This window comes from Leiobunum rupestre, chromosome 11 (genome assembly GCF_980474605.1).
Source record: "Leiobunum rupestre chromosome 11, qqLeiRupe1.1.hap1, whole genome shotgun sequence".
NCBI classification, from domain to species: domain Eukaryota; kingdom Metazoa; phylum Arthropoda; class Arachnida; order Opiliones; family Sclerosomatidae; genus Leiobunum; species Leiobunum rupestre.
The window spans coordinates 18,200,722-18,206,721 of NC_143394.1; the positions used below are offsets into that span (position 1 = coordinate 18,200,722).

General features: G+C 34.0%; 1 long non-coding RNA gene across 1 annotated transcript; it reads right to left on the reverse strand.

The window, feature by feature from the left end:
* Positions 1-1,029: 1,029 nt before the first annotated feature.
* On the reverse strand, positions 1,030-2,461 carry LOC149921889 (uncharacterized). The gene is made up of 3 exons (XR_016477272.1): positions 2,241-2,461; positions 1,843-2,169; positions 1,030-1,779 (listed from the first exon to the last, which is right to left on the reverse strand). It is a non-coding gene; the product is annotated as an uncharacterized LOC149921889 (long non-coding RNA).
* Positions 2,462-6,000: the final 3,539 nt, after the last annotated feature.

Consider the following 6,000-nt stretch of genomic DNA (forward strand, 5'->3'; position numbering starts at 1 on the left):
AAAGCTTAGGCCTTAGCGTTTGACGCAAAAAATTATTTACCTTTTCTAGTCTCTATACATTTAATTTGTTCCAATCATCGATAAACATTTAATTTGTTCCAATCATCGATAAACATTTAATTTGTTCCAATCATCGATAAACATTTAATTTGTTCCAATCATCGATAAACATTTAATTTGTTCCAATCATCGATAAACATTTAATTTGTTCCAATCATCGATAAACATTTAATTTGTTCCAATCATCGATAGATTATTTATCGTCGTTTGGAACAAATTAAAAGTATAATATTAATCGATAATTTCCATTAAAAATTGTTAGACTTAGGAATTTTTTTAACCGAGCTAGATCTGTGCGAAGTTGTAGCAGACAACAGAAGAAATGACCGTGTTACGTCACAAACTTAAACCGGAAGAGAGTAGGCTTAATCTACTGAAGTCGGAAATGCGACCGACTTTCCGTTCCTCTCTATAGTTTCTATGGGAAACCTTTCTTTGAATACGACACCTGGTGAAATTAATTCAAACTATTCCGAGAATTATGGGAAATCGCATTTTACCCAGAGTTCTTTGAAATTTTTACAGAAATATCGTCTGCTTAGGAATAGTTTTTTTTTAAATCGTTCCTGCATTATCTTAGTAATTTAAAGGGTTATTTAATGATTATGAAAAAGTTGAATACTTTAAACAGGTAAGCAATTTATTCCTAAACTATTCTTTATAGTTTTCGTACATAAAATTATACAAAATATTAAATTTTTATAGATAAAGTTGAAATTTGTATCTAAGCCTAGGTGGTAATGTGAGCAATAGAAATCTCTTATACATATTTCAAACATGGACTAATTAATTAGTCCATGTTTCAAACATGGAAAACCAAAACCAGTAAGTTGAATTTACAGTGTAAACAGTGTCTATAGTGGATAGACCGTGTAAATATAGTTACCGTTGCTATTGCTAAGTAGTTTTTAATATGACAATGTTTTTATTTGTAGATTAGTGGTTAGTTTTTCGTCAAATAACTGTGATATAGCGAAACCTAACATACCAAATAGAAATTGGACAAAACAAAATTTCATAAAACCTTCAGTGAGCAGGAAATAATAAAATATAAAAACAATCATAAGTCAGGTAAACATTTTACGAAAGGATATAAAATGGCCAGATCAAAGAAAGTTAGGATCGTTACGCAAGATCACTTTCCAGTAGACCAACACGCAGCCTACACAGTACCAGGAAGAGCTGGTCAATTTCAGGAATATATAATTGTTTTCCACTTCTGGTATTCTTTATATCTGCTAATACGCCTGTATCTTGCCTCCTTAATTTTTCACGAGCTACAGCATAACCAGCCCATTACAAATTTATAAAATCACATAAACTTTTTTTGCTTTCGAAAACTGTAACTTCTTCTTACGTTGAATGACTTATTAGTTGCTTTTTAAACCTCAAATTGCATCCCAGGGTTTAGGAATTGTTTACATTTATTCGTTAATTCATTTAAGGTGTCTTTTTTATTTTTTTCTAGGGTTGAAACCTTCTCTTTAAGCTCATTATTTTCAAATATCAACTGTTTAATCAGAGCATCCTTTTCATTGATAATTGATGAGTAATGGTCTTTTATTATATACGAATGTTCACAGTGGCTGATGGTAAACTCATTCTTCATGCTCATTTGTGGTACTGGTAACGTACTTTCCTCGTTGTTAATAACAACATCTGCTCCTAGCGACGAGGTTACATCCGGAGGAAGAACCAGTTAGTTATAACTTAACCGTTCTGTAAATAAAAACACGGTAAAAATGTTATAAATGACAATGGATTTATAAGTTAATTTCCAACCTTTGAAAGGCTTTAAAACAACATGTTCAAATGATTTCCAAGGAAAGTAACGAGGGAGAATGCATTGTAATGTTTGACTCCAGCGGGGTTGAAATGGTATCCGCAGATTTTGCTAGTTGCTGAAGGAATCCAGTTTCAAAATTTGCTTTAGAACTTGTGCATGGTATTAAAATCATGAGGAGCTGATTGAATCCTACTAATCCATTCCTCTTTCAAAGTCTTGTCCCTTGGAAACAAATGAGAAAGCTAGCTTTACTCTTGTAGCTGTTTTTCCCACAACCGATAACACAACATCTTGTTCCTCCCCTTTTGGGTGTTTCTGAAGAACTGAAAATAATATACTATCGTTAAAAATTGAACATTCAATAAAATAAGCGAAAATATTTATTATTAATTACCTGTTTTGTCTCTCCATCTCGTTTGAAAATCATATTTTACACCTAAACTGATTAAGCCTTTCCGATAACTTACGTAGCAGACGATTTATACGGTCCTAGCTAAGCAGACGGAAATCGCGAAAATGTTGATACCCATAATACCTAGCGAATCCCCAGTAGATGGCGCGTTTCAAACGAAAAAGATCTATTACCAAACGGTCAAATGGTAGAAATGTCGAGGGGTCCGCCACTTAAGAAAAGAGCGTACAAGATTCGGAATCAAGGAATCTTAGAGTTGATTCTCGTTGATTCCAAAAATCATTTATCCCATTTGATTCCGTGATTCCATTCTGATTCTTTCGTAATCCAAATTGATTTTTCTGATTTCAATTCCGATTCCGTGGATAACTTCAAAAAACCGTTGATTATGCTTGATTTCAATATTCTGCTAAGATTCCAAATAATCACAATTTTACGTAAAATCCTTATTACCCTCATACTCTTAGTTGATTCTGATTAAGGTTATTTCTTTGTTTATATTTAAAGGAAACAGGAAATGCAATATTTGGCATTTCAAGGGATCCGTAACCTACGATGCAGCTATTACCCCTTCGCTCCGCGCGTATCGTTTAATTTACGACGTAGAAGTGCGTTGATGATAATAAGTAAAAGAAAGGTGATAATGTCGGACAGTGATTAGGATACTCAATGAAATTTTGATTGAAATGCTTTTATTGATAGATAAAATAACACAAAAATGAACAATATAAACGAAAAGTTAAAAATGGGATTTCTTACATAAATCGTGCGTATCCTCGGGATACCTGGCAGCCATGGTGAGGGTTATACACTTAACAAGACGGCCCAGGCCGTAATATTAGTTCCACATCAGTGTATTCGAGTGGGCAAAGCCATACACCCTTAGTAGACACAGGTAGGCAAACTAATACAAAGTTTTTGAGGCTTTGTGATTTCTTATCGTTGGATATATAAATTTCCACCCTAAGTGAAAGGGTGGATGCCGCCCACCATCAGGAGACCCGGGTGGGCAAACTAATATAAAAACTGTTGAGCCCATGTGATTTCCTATAGTTAGATATACTATTTACCATCCTATGTTAAAGAGTGGCCACCGCCCACCCTCAGGATACACGGGAGGGCAAACCAAATCATAAGCTGTTGAGGTCATTTGATTTCCTATCGTTAGATAGACGTAAAGTATCAAAGGTGAAATAGGTAAGCAAAACACGACAAACATAATTTTTTTTAAATTATTGAAATTAGTGGAAAAATGATTTAAAGAAATTATTAAACTGGGATTCAAATATGTTCATTTTAGGAAATTTATATCAAACATTTGGGTATGGTTCAAACACCAAAATTCCTATTATTGCACAAATTCAAAAAAAAGATACCCTTGAATGTAATTAAGCTTAAGTCCGACTGCTTTGAATTTTTTGGTCTCCCATATTCTAAGTACATAAATTCATTCTTGATTAATGCATATTGGTTTTGACTTAACTTGCAAGGTAATTTGACAAAAAGCTATATTTTAAATGTCGATCTATTTGTGGTAGAGCTATAAACGGGTAGTCTTTACGTGAACTTGTAAGTTAATATACCTAAGTTTTGCGAATGGTATACGGCAAAGATTATCGTAATAAAAATTTACATTCATAGATATAAAAATACATAAGCCCGAATGCCCCTAGTTTTTGGATGAGTATGGGAGTCCAATAATTAATAATGGCGGTACGTAATAGTGTGAAGGGAAATAGAGTCTTCAATGCTTTAACTGTTTAAGCGTACGCGTGTTCTTAATAATATAATACCTTCTCCCGATAGTGACTTCAATTTATTATTGTTTCTTTATGGTTCCATTATTGCTTTTATTACCTAAAAGGAAGTTCGTCAGGTGTGGATTGAACTCGTAGTTTGTCTTTGAACCTTTTGTGTGGTGTAACGAGTGATGAAGTTTTTAAATGTCTCTTGTTGATTTATTTGAATAAGAAAATAAGTATCTCATTGTGGGGCTTTTAGAGAATTTATAAGTACATATGGGGAAGAGGGCATTTAAAATGTTCGAGCTTGTTTATTCGAGTACTCACTTTCGAGTGAGGCATCTTAAGCGAGTGTGCCCACCTACCACCGCTCACCACCCGAACATTTAAAATTTTCGAGCTCGTTTATTCGAGTACTCACTTTCGAGCGAGGCATCTTAAGCGAGTGTGCCTACCACCCACCACCCACCACCCGACGCGAAGTTTGAGGTTCACTTGACCGAAAATATACGTAAAATAAGGCGGAAAAAGGTACGAGAATTTCGACAACTTAACTAGACAACTCCCCCCGCGTCGCTAAAACTGACGAGAATACAGTCGAAGTTCCGAACAAAATACGGTAAGCTTCCAGTGGCCGAGAGCGTAAAGGCGTCATGGTTTGGAGTTTTTGACTGGCCGTTTATGAGTTCGAATCCCGGTTTCGCCGAAACTGCAAATTATTTTCGCAGCGCCATCTGCCGTGTCGTTGCTTTCCACACCAAACAAACAAACACACAACACTTAACGACAATCCATCCATAGCAATAGTCCCACTTCGATATATATATATATATATCTCGATGTGGAACTAACAAGTTGGCAAGCCAAAATATACTTCTCCTCGGAAGGATTGTCCCTAGTGGTATTAATTTCTCGAGATAACCCTTTAAGATATATCTCCGCAATTTAGAGTTATTTGTTAAAAATGTTATCCCAGTTCTATCCCGCCCGGTATAGAATTTTAATTATAATTAAAATAATTGAGACGAAACGACCAATTTTAATTTATTCAGAATATCATAAGTTAAGTAGTTACAGCAGTGAGTTAGACGTACTATAACAATGCGCAATTGAATTAAACCCTTTTTACAGTACAAGTTTATCAGTTGAACATAATTCAAAGCAAATTTTAATGAAAAAATATCTAGAGGGTATTACAACGACCGTTCGCTTTTTAGTTTATAATTTTAACGGAATCGGGCCAGTTTTAATTAAACGATTGTTTATCGAAATTTTGTTAAAAGAATATTCCCTAAGGCCGCGCGATAAATTTACGATAATAATTTCCCGTCGCCGTTAAATAACTCTAATGTTGTGGGCGAGTGATTAGAAAATAAAATGGCAACCAGAAATATGCAAAATTATAAATGTTTATTTTTATTCAGAACAGTCTATGGAACGTTCTAGATTTAACTTTCATCAATAACCCAACAATATATATCCCTCCTACGTAATTGTACAGAACTGGTACTCAAGTGTCTAAGACTAGATTTGTCTTAGTTCATCGTGATTGAAAAATAAACCAAAACACACACTTAAGTAAATATCATAAATTATACTGAGGTACTTTGAATTTAGTTAAAATTACTAACTATAAACTCTGTCTTAATTAACAGCTGAGAGCTGTTCGCTACTAATTACTTCCAATCTACTTAATAAGCCTCACAGGTTGAGTTGATAATTTCTAGGGTATAATTAGGTTATTCCAATACAAAAAATAATAACAATCAATTTTATCTTACAGCTGACTTGAGTATTCCTTTTTCTTAGCGTTATTAAAAGGTAAAAAACCCGCCTTATCATAATGGTTTCTTTACTTTTTATTTTCCTAAAGGAAGTCATTGGCTCGGCGGTAAAATATCTGCATTGTAACTTTGCGACCCGAGTTCAATTCCTGAACACGGTCAAATAAATTAAAATACTCAGATATTTAATTAAATATAAGATTAATATAATTTCTA